We start from the raw sequence: 17,456 nt of genomic DNA on the forward strand, positions 1-17,456 counted from the left end.
CAGAGTGACTGGCTTACTACTGACCAGTTTTGTAACAGTGATTTTCTTTTTGGTTTGAAGAGTTTCTTTCAGAACCACATAGCTTTCGTTTTGTGGATGAGGATGCTGCTCTGGAATGACTTGAGAAAGATTTTCGGACTTCATTTCTATCCAAATATCTTACTGTGTGAGTTCTTCCTGTTCCATTTAAACACTGATGGATTCTTTCTTCTAAACGTTGTAGTATTTCTTAACAGTTTCGCTGCAAGAATAATTATTTGCACCATAAGATAGCCTTGGCGGAAATATACTGTAGTATAGTCAAGAATTATGTTATGAACAAGATAAGAAGATACTAAATAATTCACACGTAATGCTACAGTTTGCATCTCCAGCGATTTGCCACTGCTTTAATATGTAAAGACTGTTATAGAAAGTATTACCAACCCTCTGTACATTCTTGAAAAATGTTCTCTTTTATCAGTACAAAAAAAAATTAATATTTATATATGACTATATATATAACACAAAATCTGATATCAGGTTTGGGTTGAGCAACGCTAAAAACCTATGGTTAATATTCACAAGTCTACGTGATCTTTAGGAGGCATCTTAGTCTTCCTTGATAGAAGACTATGCCATATAGATAAGGCCACCCGGAGTCTGTTTGACAGATTTAGCCCTATCTCCAGCTGAAAGTAAATTAAGATATTCCTTTAAATATGCTTATATCAGCCCTAATTATAGAGCTCATCATGTAAATAAGTCACTTAGTTAATTTGATATTTTCAAAGCTATGTTGATAACATATTTGATGTTAGAGTACTCCATCGTGTACATAAACTCTTGTTTTAAGTGATATTCTTATAAACACAACAAAATTTAAGAACAACCTCTTAGCACATTTAGGGCATCCCACTCACTTAACAAAACGAAAGTTTATAAAAATAACAAAAAAAAAACACTTAAAAGTCAGTCCAAACATTTAAGTATTTATGAAGCTTTCCCAAACCGGAAAGCAATTTAATTTAAACATCAAACACCTTGTTAGAAAAATAAAACTTTTTGCTGAAACTGACTCCTACTCTACCAAAATTTATGTTTGTATTTACAAGGCCTACCGTTCTCATCATTAAGTATCCCTCAAAAATTATTCACTTACATTATTTTTTTCCCTGAAAACTTTAAACTTCTTAATCAGAATGTCCTCTAACAACCTGTAGTCGTACGATGACCTTTCTACCGTGAGTATTGTCCTAGCGACCACTTTACTACAATTCAATGACTGAATATAATACTCCAAATAAATCCTAACCAGTAACCTATACAATTAAATTATAAATTATTCAGCATTATAGTCAATATTTCTACAGATACAACCTGAAGTCCTACTTGACCTACTAGTAACAATGGCACATTACTTAGTGTAAAACGACTGGGCAACCAGAGCAACAAGATTATTTTTTCTCATGACGCTGTTAAGGCTATTTTCTTTGAAATTATAATTTAAATTGTGGTAACCCACATGCATTAAATTGTATCTATTATATAATTAAAAAGTCTTCTAACATTTATTCATTTAGTTCACCGTGTAATCCAAATCCGTTTGTAAACAGCAAAATCATTATAAATACCATCAGGACCTTCATATCATCAGAATATTTAATTAATTCATTAACCACTTCTTCATCGGTATTATCAATGCAAATAAAAAAGGACAAAGGTCCTAACAATAAGCACTGAGGTACCCTTCTTTGGCATTAATCCAGAAAAACCTCTTCAAAGAATGTTGACAGATTAATAAAGCAAGATTTTTCCCTTGTAAAATGATGTTAACTCTTCACCAAGGTTTAAAATTTTGTCATCTTCCAAAGCATATTTCATAAAATTTTCAAAAACTTCTCACCACTTACGCGAGGCTAATAGGCTTACAGTTATCGGAACAGTTTTTATCACCTCCCTTAGACATAGGAATGTCACTAGCCAGTTTCAAATTTTTCTCTCATTTGACCACTCTTCAAAAATTATAGCAAGTGGCTCACATGTACAATCCTTAATCGCATTCAAAATTACTTTGGAAATATTATCTGATCCAAAGACCTCGTCATTCTTTAAATTACACATTTTTTTCTGAACAAGGTCAGAAGTAATGTAATAATTTTGTTCGACCTTTTCCACCAAGAGGTTGATAGAATGACAAATATTCTGTGAATCTTCATTTCTAAAAATTGAAGAATAATTAGAATTTATTAATCTAATTATTTCAAAATCATCCTCATCGTTTAAAGGTCCTACTCCCATCCTAACATTATGTTTATCCTTAATGTATTTAAATAAATCCTTACTGTTAAATTTTACAGCTTCAGTCATTCGTTTTTAGTAAACTCTTTCAGATTTCCTTACATCCCGTTTGACCAACTTTTCTTGATCTTCTATAACCCACCATGTATTTCATCATAGGCCTCTAAAATATATAATGCTTTTATTTCATTTTAACTCTTATAATATCTGTATGGCAACTTGGTTGTTTACTCACAGTAAAACTTTATTTATTATTAAAAATGTGTATATCTTGAATATTTAAAAAATTATATTTGATCAATATCTTCAATTAATTCAATTGCGATATCCACAACAAAAGATTTTTGTAGTATATGAACAAGCAACTACATTACTCTTTAAAACCATATTTATATTTCTTTATTTTCGACATGCAGTCAAAACACAAAAAAAAAATTATACGTTTAATATTTACTGTAACACAATTAAAAGCGTTTGCTTAATATCTTTGTCATTAGAACGATATTCGAAATACGTATATCGCTCACTTGGCGTCGCAAATTCGGTGGCAAATGGATTTCGCGCTCGCTTTTAAAAGATTCATTTTTCTTGACTTGTGCCTTCGTATGGAAAGAAAGTGCAGTTAAGTTACGACTTGGAGCATAGATTGCTTACGAAATTCAAATTAAAGATATAAAGTGTAATTTTAGAACACTTACTTGGGATTAGCACACATAAAAAAGATAATATGTACACACACATACAGATATATAGGCGTTATTTTAATGTAATTCATAAGCAGTAGGCGACTGATATTCAATTTTTATTATAATAAATTTCACTGTAGAAATAATAACCTCAACGCATTTGGTAAACTAAAAATTCTCAATCCTTATTTTAATATACGTTTGTTTGAAGTTAAGCACATAGTATGTGAGTGTGTGTGTGTGTTTCTCATAGCAAAGCCACGTTGAGTTACCTGCTCTGTACACCGAGAGGGAATCGAAGTCCTGATTTTAACATTCTAAATCCAAAGCCTTACCACTATCTCAGAGGGAGACATTAAGGCAAATACCTATATAATGGGCTATCTGTGTTCTGCCCACCACGAGTATCGAAATCAGATTCTGACGTGGTTAGTCTGCAGATATATCGCTATGCCACTGAGAGCTTAAAAATATGTTAATTCAAATAGAAAAAAGCATGTAGAACAAAATCCACCTCTCGCTGGGGTTTTATTGGATTTCTTTGAACTTGATTAATTTATAACATAAAAAAAACACATAAAATATCAAAATAAAAGCATATCGATTAAATATCTGACGCAATGTTAAATAATCAATATAAATGAAATTCCTCTTCGGATTAGATTGAAGCGATGAAATCGAAATAACAGATTCATGCGATAAACATTCTAGAAACTCATTAAGTAAAGCTATTTCGCGCATGTTTCCTAAAATCAGATCACGACATCAGAACTCTGGGCTTATTGATGTATTCATTCAGACTGTAACGTTAAAAAACACACAAAAACGAATAATAATAATAATATAATGTTTCATTGGTGTTTCGAGCGAATTCTTTAAAAGTCTGAGAATGGCAGCTACATGAAACGTTGCTGAACGAAATCTATTTTTGGTTTTATTCGAAGTTTTAATATAATAAAAAAGTATTATACTGTAAGTATCTTATTATTTCGCCTTATTATGTTGCATGAAGCATTTTTCGCAAACCAAAAATAATATTTCTTTGTGTTTGTCATGTAGCGTTTCTCTTTTGGGGACCACGTGTGCATTAACCACACTGCTGCAAGGAATGGTATGACAGCCGGTACATTTATAATGCTGGTGAAACAGTTTTATTTACTGGATATCAACCAATCACAATGCATATTCTCAACTCGTGATTGTACTCTTATGTAGTCCATTTACACATAATATAATAGGAACAATTTCCTAATATTTGCATTTTATATCCATTTTTCTTCAGTGTTTCTATATCTAATTTCAAAGTTGTGTATGATAGGAACGTGTTCTAGCGTTGATCATCTATATCGTTAAGGTAACATTATGGTACTCCATAATTTTCAGTGCAGATCTCTTTCAGTAATTATGCACAGGTCAAACTGTAGGCTCTAACTAAAACTCACATTTCAATCGACGAAAGTGCTCTTTGGGTGTTTCAAAAGCGTGTTCTCCAATCTTCAATCTCTCTTTCACTTTTTTGAATGTCATCCACTAACATAGCAATGAAAGTATAACTTTCCTCTGAATACATTTCTCTGGCAGATAAAAATAGTTTTTGGATAATCAGATTTCTTAAAAATGTCGTTTACACTCACGTTCAAAAGACGATCCAGATCTCCTTGGAATAGCATAGTGCATAGAATCCTTAGTACAGTTCATGCAAAATGCAAGCATTCAATTGTTCTAATCAAGAATATTGAACTTAATGCTTTCCGTCGAACTTCTTCATTTGTTAAGTTTGATGTTGCTGTGAATTCGATACCAAAGAACTGACGAATTAAATAAATATTGTTCCCGCACCCTGTTGGAGTACTACAACAACACCTTGAATGTATTCTTTTCGTACTTAAATACTTGGATTATCTGTGTTGTTTCTTTGGTGTCACGAAATTCAAGGGATTTTCGGAAGTGTCGCTGGACATTTCATCTCCATCACTGTCCAACTGAATAAAGTAGTCTTTTCTTTCTTTTTTCTTTCTTTCTTCGTGTCTAATTTCCTTTACCGCTGTTTCCCACTTGTTTTCCGAGCAATTTTGACTTCTGGGTTTAACCGTTGTATCCACATTGACATCGAGTGCATCTGCCATAAATACCGCATATACACACTTTATACTTACAAGCCATTTTCTTTCTCTTTTTTTTTTCCTGTATTTTTTCCTGTTGCTTTATCAATATAAGATCATTACTGTTAGTCACTGAATGTTAATAGTATGTCCACATCTGTTTTATGGTCAGCCGGAGATCCAGTTTTCACAAAGGGTACGGTAAACGCCTGCTTTTTGTCCAATCAGGTTTTGGTAAAAGTTTTAGCCAATAAAACAAAAAGATCTGGAATGACTTGAAAAATTAGGTTCTGCAAAATCCTGGATGATTGGCCCTTGGATGTACTGTTAAAAAATAAGCTAAAAGCAGTTTTGTATGACACCAAAATGAAAAACATTATAAGATAGATCCTTGCTAAAATAAAAAAGTACTTTATTTTATAACATTTTTTCATAAATCGCTTCATTAATGGAGAAATGGTACTTCTTTCATATTTAATAGTGTGCATTTATTGTGCACATTTGTTGTTATCAACGAAACTAATTGTTTACTAAAACTTCTAAAATTGTAATCAAATGGGTTTAAGGCATAATTTCAATGTGAGTCTCACTAGTGGAACATCATTGTGATATTTCAAAAGAACAGTGCTAGTTATAAGCTATGCAGCATAAAGAGTTACACCTCGCTCTCCCTATATCTCGGCCCGGCATGGCCATATGGTTAAGGCACCTGACTCGTAATCTGAGGGTGGCGGATTCGAATCCCCGTCACACCAAACATGATCGCCCTTTCAGCCGTGAGGGCGTTATAATATGACAGTGAATCCCACTATTCGTTGGTAAAAGAGTAGCCCAAGAGTTGGCGGTGGGTGATGATGACTAGCTGCCTCCATCTAGTCTTATAGTACAAAATTAAGGACGGTTAGAGCAGATAGCCCTCGTGTAGCTTTGCAGGAAATTCAAAACAAACCAAACCTTATATCTCACTGGAAATCCAGTATAGTAATCATTTTAATTTCCAATCCGCCTCTGTTTGTTAGTATTTAGGAGAAATAAATAACAATAGCGTGTACATGTAGTTTTTTCTAATGTATTGGTACACAAAAAGATTGATCACACTCAGTAAAATGTAAATAGATTAACATAATATTTAAAGAAAGGTTCGCAAAATATCTGTGTTAAATGTACCTTAATTTAAAGAAAAAATAATACAATACTTAACATTAAAATGTTAGTCATAATAGGTAATATGTAAATTTTATGTCAGTTATGGTAGACTGGTTCAAAAGAAACAGAAGCTGTAAGATTGAAGCGCGATCAAACCTTCGTAGCTATTCTGTACGTTCTGTTATTTCAAAGTTCATGAGAAAACAAGAAACAGGTATTTATCGAGGGTACGTGACGTAACAATACTGAGCTAGACAACGCACAGCTAAAAGAAACTTGAAGCACAGGAGTTCACAGGCTTCACATAAGTAAAAGAATGTAACTTTAAACCCAATTAACGAGGAAAATGAATACTTGAATCACGAAAGGCCCCTAGGGCAACATTTTATAATTAGTATCAAATTCCTACTTTTATCGACTGTATATTATACTAGAAAAGTGTTATCTGTATATATAATATACAGTCCTTTTGATAGAACATACTACACTTTCTTTATAATGTGTGGAATATATTACAACCACGTGATTCATTCGCTATATTTAGCTATCTTTTGTACACGTATGTTCTATCAAAAGAACTTTTGAATACGTAAATCAGCAAGTCATATGGCAACCACAGCCAATGGATAACATTGTTTGGCATCACTTAGTTAATGTGATGCCACGAAAAAAACGATTGATTTCAGTAATGTTATGTAACTACCCTTCCCAACCCGAAATACTCAAACTGTTAGATCAGGAATGTAAAACTTCCAACACGATAATATATTTTGTACTTAATGGCATTGGAAAACAAAGGAATGTTGTTAAGCTTGATACACCATGACCATCCAGACTTTCTACAAGTTGTATTCGTATCCAAACCAAGTGAAGTAACAGGTAAGAATCCACGAACAGAAAATTCAGCGGCAAAAGCTGTTCACGTGCGTCAGGTAACATACTAAAGAGGGATTTTTGTCTGAGAAAGCGACAAAAGCCACACATACACAAATTGCTTACACAGTATGTCTGTTCAAATGATATAAGCCTAAAGCAACTGGAGAGTGAAATAGATGTTTAGTCAAGTTACTAGATTAAAGAATTCTGTGTAACTGGATTGCTGAAGATGCGTAGGAAAACTCATACAGTAGTTGGATTATGGAGGGCATAAAAGGAGAGATAGCGTGCTTTGAATATAACAACCTTACGACAGAGCCTTTTAGAATGGAAACTAAAACTTAGGACTATTGTTAAGATGCACTATCGTCAGATGGAGCATGAGTCATCCGAAATGATAATTGATGAAATGCATTCTGGTTAAATACTTACTGTACTAAGGAACAAGTCATACTACAAATAGTCATGTGCCACTTAAAATAATTAATTGAACAATAAATGATGAGACTCAATTTACAAACAGACGTGTCTTACTACAAATAGTTAGGTGTGTTTTCAATAAGCAGTTAAAACTGTATATGCAAAGGCGTGGAATGTACAAATAAGCAAAACAAATCAGAAAACATTTAATGTACTTTGTAGTAGCAGGAGAAAGAATGAAGTAAAAATGTCACCGATAGAACAGTGATGCGCGTGAAGTCGAAGTTAGAAAACATAAAATACAAGTTATGGTCATACTGAAACTTTATTCAGCTTCAACCCGAAGAAAATCTCAGTATAGAAGTAAATATTTTGACTTTTATTCCGAGACTTTATTAAACTAAAACCCGAATACATCGTTTTTAGAGTAATGTTGAAGGTGAAATGGCCCGGCATAGCAAAGCGTGTTAAGGCACTCGACTTGTAATCTGAGGGTCGCGGGTTCGAATCCCCGTCACATCAACTATGTTCGCCCTGTCAACCATGTGGGCGTTATAATGTTACTGTCAATCCCACTATTCGTTGTTAAAAGAGTAGCCCAAGAGTTGGTGGTGGATGGTGATGACGAGCTGCCTTCCCTCTAGTCTTACACTGCTAAATTAGGGAGGGATAGCGCAGATAGCCTTCGAGTAGCTTTGTGCGAAAAACAAAAACAAAAACATGAAGGTGAAATTTTTCTAAGCGTAGGCTTCGTTTCTTGCTGTAATATTTATATGTAGTGATGGCCAAGGTACTCAATAGGCACACAAATGTGTACGCTAAAAAAAAATCAATAATGACGTAGAGTTTTACTTTAACAGATTATTGTCGCTCACTCCGATTTTTTTTCTCGGCCCAATAAGCCCATAAACAAGGCAAGAAACCATTGCTAAGCTAACAAGCCAGAAAATGTCCAAATCACAAGATTCCTAATCTTTCTTCATGTTTCACCTTACAACTACTTTATTACTAGCGTCAGTTTACAACTAAATCCATTTTATTTATTTCTGGGCAACGCACGATGTCATCGTTTAATAATAATAAGTGGTAATAACTGAAAGAATCATATTCTGGTGTAAATGGTGTTATTACCCCTTGAAGTTAGCTTTCTTACAGAAATATGACGTTCTTTCAGGAAGCTGACGTTCAGAGTGAAACAGGAATTACCATCAGTAACAGATGAAGATTAAGTGACTATGTAACAGATTTACTAATGTATAATTTCTTTAATGTCGACGTTTGTTTCAGTTTAATATATATTTAGAAATGCATGTAACATATATTGTTTTGCGAAACTCTCGCCTGTTCTCTAAATTTGTAGAAAATTCTCGAGCGTAAGAATCAACAATGTACGACGTGTGTATGTAACATACTAGTAATTGCTGGTATTATTGGCAGCCGAATATTTGAGAGTCTCGCCTAATAAGTATAAAAGGTAGCTATCGCAACACGTGGAGAGACAGTTTAGTAATATTGGTGGTTTGCTGCAGTTGGAAGCTATAATTGTGACAAACGTATATTAATTGGAAAACTACAAATATTCGACCAGGAAAATTTATAGATTTCGAACATTATCTACTTCAGTGAATTAACTTCGAACTTTAGTATTTCTACGAGGACATTAGATATTTTCGTCGACAAAAAAATCACGTGTAATGAATAAGGCTAGCTAGCATTACTGTCAAGTGAAGTGTATCTGTGTATAAACATAAAAGTAAGTTCTCCTCGTGAACCATTGACAAAGTATTCAGTTCAAGACCAGATAGAGGACTTAGTATTCTTCGTAAGTTTGTAAAACTTTTGTACATAAACCATTATATGTAATAACCGTTATTATAAATTGTATTGTTATTTGTATATCAAAATATATTTGTGTTAAGAAAGAAAATTGTGTGTATCAATCTTGTTGACAAATATCATAACTTTGATAGATATTGACATTCAGTTTACTTCTAAATTAAATTTTTTGGCTATTTAAAATCGTAATACGTTAACATACGTAACATAATAAATCGGAAATTTATCCTGGATAATTTATGATAGGTAGCAACTATAACATGTAGAATACTCTATACAGTCAGTGTCTTTAGGAGCCCACTCCTATACTGTGTATGAAATGAAGGATTAAAAAAAATCATTGTACTTGATATTAAATTTTATTACACACATTCATAGAATACGCTAGCTTTCAAACAAGGAGGAAAACTTCACAAAACAAGTAATAAAAACATTTTGTAAATGTAAAGTGATGAAGAAATGGCAGTGCCAAAAATAATGCAAACAAAAATATAGGAATAATACAGTTACACACAGATCATTCCTACACGACTTTCAATACTAAAATTTAATATTACATTGTAAAATGAATACTTGATATTTTAAAGTTAGAAACCATAATTCCTGAATGTTGGTATGCAGTTTATCACAGTATCATGGTCCTGTTAAGGTAGGTATCAAAGTAAAGTAATCAAGAGTCTAGCATACACCGTCTCTCAGTCTTAACCTCCATTCGCCAGTCTCACGTGATAATTAAATAATCAAATGAATAGAAATAGAAATTAGGAGAGAGAGATGTGGACGTTCAAGCCCACAACGTCCCACATCTATACCATCATCTACAGACAGTTGTGAGAAGGTAGGTAACTGTTCTCCAAAGTAAAGAAGGATAAAGTAAAATAAAAAATTCAGACAAAGTAGGGTAATACTACTTAGGGGTAAGTAAGTTAAATAAACTTACCTCCTGAAGCTGGAATTCCAGCCCCATTATGGTGATAAGGCAACAAATTATACTAGCACAAAAAGTATCAACCTTCTATCTAAACTAGTATAACTCCCAACCATCACCAGTTAAGTCCACTGTAACTACCAATTTTCAGACTCTAAACAAGCCTATATATACGATAAGGTGTTCATCCTCATAAAGTAGTGCCAAGTAGTTCAAATGATTTTATTAATTAAAAATAGTTGTCAGAAACTTTCAGTAAATTTCCTTAATTATTATGTTTTTATATTTATTTAATACATTCTTATATTTATCACAGAATATTTTAATAATTATATATATATATATATATAGTTTTATTAAATCTATTTGATATTAATTTTTTATTAGTATATTAACATTAATAATAAAATATCGTGATTTATTACATATTTTACAAAATCTGTATAATTTTGAAGTTATAATACTTATAACATAAGAGTATAGTACATTATTATTATTTAGGCGTGGCATGGCCACGTGCTTAAGGCACTCGACTTGTAATATGAGGGTCGCGGGTTCGAATCCCCGTCACATCAACTATGTTCGTCCTGTGAACCGTGTGGGCGTTATAATGTGACCTTCAATCCCACTATTCGTTGTTAAAAAAGTAGCCCAAGAGTTGGCGGTGGATGGTGATGACTAGCTGCCTTCCCTTCAGTCTAATACTGCTAAATTAGGGACTGCGAGCGCAGATAGCCTTCGAGTAGCTTTGCGCGAAATTCCGAAATAAAAATATTGCTATTAAAAGAGGGTAAGCTATACATTGGAAAAGTAAAATACTTCCTTTTATCAAAAATATTTAGTTTGATATCATTATCAGTTATTTTAATCCCTAAATATAAGACGCATTATTGAGATTATTAATTAGTGTTATGTATCTCATTTAGGATGATTTAATGAATTAGTCTTAATCATATTTTTAAAGTTAATTTAATAAATAAATTAATGGTCCATTATCAACATGTATTGTATGAGTCATGGTCACCCGTCATGGCGGCCAGTAAACACGTTCTCTTCTTTGTGATATTATTATGTAATCATCTATTATAGTCCCCTATCTGGTAGCGAACTATAATTTCGGCCCTCCATTGTTTAGTTGATCCCTGTGATAACACTTTGAATGACCGCCTGTTATGTCAATCTAACAATGCGTTTCTCTAGTGGGAAAATATGGAACACTGATGTATTCATCTTTGACTACATCCATCTTCCCACTGTGGGGGCATCCTTTGGACATAAAAGTTGTAAAATTACTACTGTTATCGTAGTTTAATTGGATCCAATGATTAAATTCACAAAAATACAGAATTATAATAATATACTTGTAATTTAAATTTTACTTAAAAACAAAATTTATAATTGTGGCAAGAATATATATAAATATTTCAACCGCATTATAAATGACATATCTATCTTCTACGCAAAATTCTTCAAGCTTAGTAAATGTTTTTTTTCTTACAAACCATATTTTAAACAATCCACTAACATGGAGTATATCGTTTGGCAGAAACAGTTTGTTTGTTTTTGTCACAACGTACTTGAAGAGAATAAAGATTACTTTAGACAATATTTTAACTGACACGATATTTTGATATACTCACTCTTTCAGCTGTGGTGGCGTTAGAAGTGACACTCAACCCCACTATTCGTTCGCAAGAGTATCCCAAGAGCTGTTGGTGAATGGTGATGACTAGCTGCTTTCTTTATAGTCTATTACTGCTAAATCAAGATGGCTGGCGCAGATAGCTCTTGAGTAGCTTTTTGATAAATTCAAAGCAAATTATACTTTCTTTCTCATCAGCTTTTGAAAAATGGCACAAAAATTATTTTCTATGTGAACTAGATCGTTATCGTGTACGAGATTAAGATAGCCTTAAGAACCTCTCCCCGGTTAATGAATAAATTACAAATAAACATAAATTAAGGCCACCTAATGATAGACTTCTATATCATCATTACTTTTAAGTTATTGCGACAACATTAAAAAAGTGTATTTATGTAAATGCTCTTGAAGAATTTTAAAATCAACAAAACAATGTTAATAACACATCTTGAACAGTTCGCAATCTGTAGAATTATGCATAAGTGAAAACAAGAGATAGTGTATTACACACATTATTGTTACTGTAACTACCTATTTGAACATGGCCATAAAAAGGATCGAAGTTTGTAGATTAATAAAACTCTGGTACCCTTGTGGTAATTAAAATAATATTACTTCTGGAATTCTCCACCGTGTACTATGAGAAGAAAGAAGTCAAATGCACCTGACCCTTCCTGGTCTACAAAGGCCTAAAGCCTGATATCGACAACATATCAGCTTTTCATTTTATTTTCATCTTGTCCGTTTGTGAGATTCCATGTGCTTGTTTTTGTGCAAGGGTTACGTAGTATTGTTAATAAAAAGATAATACCTTGATGGTTAGACATAAGTCTTGCTATTTTTAATATTGAACTTAATACCTTATCAAAATTTAAAAGTCAAATAAACCTGGTCAGCATCTTTAGCATAAATAATATGATAGACTCCCATTGAATATTCCTGAACTACAGAAAAGCTATTGAATATTTTGGAACCCTAGTGACTTAAGCTTAGAAATATGTAAGTTGCCGAAAGTATAGAGGATGTGATGATATTCACATATGGAAGTTTTTATATATATAGTTTAGAAGTTTTGAGAGCTCTTTGCTAGTATATTTGTTTTTATGCCCAAAGCTACAAAAAGGGCTATCTGTACTCTGCCCACGGCGGGTATCAAAACCCGATTTCTAGCAGTATAACTCCGTAGACATAACACTGGGCCACTGGGGGCATGACAGTATATAAATGTTGCTAAGGGTAGCGTGAAGTTAATAACTACTGTAGAGACCTATCCAACCACCGAAAATGAACACGCTTGATCTTTCAAAAAACTTGGAATTGTATGTGACGGTGAAATTGGAATCATTAAGGCATATTGTATGAAGAAAGTCTTTATTCTGACAGGTCAGTTAATTTTTAGTATTTTTGTGATTGTGTCAATATTGCTTTATAATTGTGTAAATATTGTCACTGTAAAATTATTCTTATTGGAATCCAACATGGCCAGGTAATTAGAGCGTTCGACTCGTAATTTCAAGGTCGCGGATTCGAACCTCCGTCACACCAGACATGCTCTCGCCCTCTCAGCCATAGAGGCGTTATTAAGTGACTGTCAATTCAATTATTTACTGGTAAAAGAGTAGTCCAAGAGATGGCGGTGGGTAGTGATGACTAGCTGCCTTTCCTCTAGTCTTACACTGCTAAATTAGGGACGGCTATCGTAGATAGCCCTCGAGTAGCCGTTCCTAATTTAGCAGTGTAAGACTAGAGGGAAGGCAGCTAGTCATCACCACCCACCGTCAACTCTTGGACTACTCTCTTACCACCGAATAGTGGGATTGATCGTAACATTATAACAACTCCACGGCTGAAAGGGCGAGCATATTTGATGCGACGGGTATTCGAACCCGCAATCCTCAGATTACGAGTCGAGCGCCTTAACCATCTGGCCATGCCGGGCCAGGACTGATCTGACGTATTTCTTCAGCCTTTGGTCAACTAAATATTTTCCCTTTATTCCAAGGGCTAAATTGTTCAAGCTTTATCGCAAAGGAAACCAATATGAAGGTTTATCCCCAACATATTTTACTGCATGTAATAAATATTTTTTGGTTTTAAACGAACACCTTCTTTTTGCTTTCAGTTTGTTCAAATCATCCCTTTACTTCAATACTTAGTATTTATTTATTGGTTCCAGTCTTATTTGAGAATATCACACATTCAGCTCTTAAATTACCTCTTTGATGCCATAATCAGTAATTGTTTTGCAAAGTAGATTTTTAAAGAGCTTTTTTCATCCTGTTTGACTATCTAGTTACTATAATATTTGTAATTTGTACACATGCAATGACACTTTCTGAAACCATATAAAACTTATAGTGAAAGTGAAGAAACTGAAATCTAGCTAAAGCAAAACGTGATTTGAGAGTGCAGCAAGTTCTAATGCTTTCTTCTAGACCAAGGATTTTATTTCAGCGATGGAAAAAGCAATGTTGTTGTTGCTGACTGATTTAATCTCTACCAGTTACCTCCTAACTGTAGGAGGAGGATGGGTCACAGAGCTGCTGACCAGATTCGCTTCCCGAGACCAACGAGATTAGTTTAGATATGAACAATTCACTGGTGAGGTAAACTTATTATTTAGACAAAGAGATGAGAAGTGTCATGGACAGTATAGTACCATGATGAAACAATACATTATCAGATGAGCAGCCAACATCGTGTCAAACTCTTGATGGTCATTGCAGCAGTCACCAATCTCACAAGTTAACAATGCCTATTAATGTGTTGCGAGGTTGATGCAGAACAGAACAATGGAATTCTGCTGCTAACCTTACGTTAGTCAGGACTTGCATGTCTCTGAACTAGAGGAAGATGAAGGTAACCTTTGAGTACAGATAATGTATCAATCATGCAACAGAAAAGACAATGACAGGAATGAGTTTGGATAACTTAGTTCACATTGGCTGAAAGTGATTCGATTAAAAATAATTAAATGACTGGAATACAGTCTTTGTTGAGTAGTACCAAATATTTGACCCTTTCAAAGAACTGAGCAATTCATAAGATCGAGTTTAAGGCATAAAAATATGGGGCATGAGAAATAGTAACTTACAAGAATGACCAAAAAAATTATTTGAGAATTACAAGCACATTCTCACTGAATATGATGAGATTCTCATCAATAAACTTGATAGGATGACTGATGTACGAATGTAGCATACAGTGCAGTTGTGACCACACACCTTTGTGGATATACGGGTTTAATCACACCGTATTTTTATAGTCATCACCACTCAACACCAACTCTTGGGCTACTCTTTTACCAACGAATAGTGAGATGACTGTCACATTATAACGCTCCCAGAGCTGAAAGGGCGAACATGTCACGAGGATTCGAATCCGCAAGCCTTAGATTACAAATCCAGCGCCCTAACCACTTGGCTATGCCAGGCCCCAAGTTTGTCAGAGAAAATTCAACGAAGTATTCATATATTCAGGGCAAACTTTGATTCCTCGCAATTTGTCAGAAAATTTGGTTTTCCGCCCTTTGCACAGAAAACAACCAGTTATGAAAATCATCTATACCATACTTTATCCTTTTCCATCAGAAGGAAGTAGTGTTTTTTCTGCTAGTTGTTATGGTTTTAGTATAAAGTTATACAATGGGTTATCAAACCCTCCATTTATGTTTCTGCAAAGAGACATACTGTTTTTATATTGTTTCGTCTTTCCAACGCTTTCAATTTCTTATTTCTTGGCGAGTTGGTCATAAACTAGGTGGGGGGGGGCTCATGGTTCAGAAAAAAAACCATAATTTAGGGGTTTTGGCCAATTATTGAGTTGTATTTTAGCCAATTTACATAGGATTTTGTACAAAACTGCATTTTACAGGTCTCACAGATATATAGACAATTTTGGAATTTTTATATTCTGCTCAATCTTTCAGCAAGAAAAGCACAATTTGGGTTTTTTGTGAATTGTTATGTATGTTAAATAATTTACATGGGGTTTGTACAAAAACACTTTCACATGGGTCTCAAGCAATGATATAAACAGTTTTCTATTTTTGTTTTTTTGTTATCAAAATTGGCCATGTTGTGTTGCATTTTCCTGCAAATTTTGACCTCTTTAATAGTATTTTATGCCAAGAAACTTATTGCTGAACCACTTAGTTCTACTGATTGAGATACATCAATTAGACATTATATACGTTTATAGACTGCTGAAACCCTAAACAAGTTTGAATTTCTTTATATAGGATTTTCGATGAATAAAAGCATTGAATTTGTTGATATTTTGTAGAATTTTCTGAGTTGTGATGCACATTACCAGGCATTTCCATTTAGTTTAAAATTACTGAAATCCAGGAACTTCTAGATGGCTTAACTCTCTGTGCTACATTTAATTGGAACCTGTCACTAACCCCCATATGAGGTAAATTCCCAGGGCCCAGTTTTCACTGCACAGCTATTTATAATGTTGTTATGCCTCTAAGGTTGTTTTTCTGGTGATACAGTTCAAACTGGTTACACTAAAACCAGATTTTGGTCTAAATGAAGTCAATGGCAATGGCAAAAATAGATCCAAAACAGTTTTAAGACTTTGTGACAGTACTGAAGGCTTGACGTAAATGTCAATTAATATTTTCAATGTTGCAAGCACTGTAAGGTTTGTTTGTTTTTCTTATAGCAAAGCCACATCAGGCTATCTGCTGAGCCCACTGAGGTGAATCAAACCCCTGATTTTTGCGTTGTAAATCCGTAGACCTACCGCTGTACTAGCAGGGGGCCACTGTAAGATGTCATGATTCAGACATCGTTTTCTAAAGAAAAGAGCTTTTCAAGACCAGTTGCCAAACCCCCTTCAAACATATGGTCAGCTATCAGTCAGTTACCTCTTTCTTTCTTTGTGAACCTGACGATGACTGAAGAAGATCAAAACATTGTTCGCTCCTCTGGATAAAAACTTTTTTTCTCAACCTAAACCAGCCGTTTTTACATATATATTGTTCTGGTTAGTTTACATTAGTAAAGTCTGAGTAAATTATGACCACCTCAGGCAGATGTCACAGTCCCCTTGCACCTAGAGGTATCATGGCTAATTTGTGTAACTACAAACTTAGCTTCATATGCTTATCTGATCGGAAAAGAGATATAGTTTGTGACATCTGAATACTAGTTCATCAAGCACCATAAATAGTTTAAAAGATTATATATTTAATCAAGTATGAAGACAGATAACCTTTATGGACATCCTACAATGAAGGTAATAAGTCTTAGGAGCATACTAAACAGAGGTTATAGCTGAGCACAAAGAATCAATGATAACTTTGACTAATTACTGTTATCTGTACTAAATGCTAAAAAAAAGAAAAAAAAAGAATGTTAACAGAAAGTAAAAATCATTGGTTATTTATAGAATTGTTATAATAAAACCTTTATTATAAAAATATTTAGTTAATGATATACATAAACTATAACTTTTCTTCCTCTTTGGCTTTTCCTTATGCAAATTTAACTTTAAAATATAACATGCCTAGTTGGAAGTGTAATATACTT

At 33.7% G+C, this 17,456-nt stretch overlaps 1 long non-coding RNA gene across 1 annotated transcript; it reads right to left on the minus strand.

The window, feature by feature from the left end:
- Window positions 1–377: 377 nt before the first annotated feature.
- On the minus strand, window positions 378–10,412 carry LOC143258164 (uncharacterized). The gene is made up of 3 exons (XR_013032170.1): window positions 10,287–10,412; window positions 2,325–2,443; window positions 378–671 (listed from the first exon to the last, which is right to left on the minus strand). It is a non-coding gene; the product is annotated as an uncharacterized LOC143258164 (long non-coding RNA).
- Between the last annotated feature and the right edge of the window lie 7,044 nt (window positions 10,413–17,456).

The sequence above is a fragment of the Tachypleus tridentatus genome, chromosome 7 (genome assembly GCF_004210375.1).
Source record: "Tachypleus tridentatus isolate NWPU-2018 chromosome 7, ASM421037v1, whole genome shotgun sequence".
NCBI classification, from domain to species: domain Eukaryota; kingdom Metazoa; phylum Arthropoda; class Merostomata; order Xiphosura; family Limulidae; genus Tachypleus; species Tachypleus tridentatus.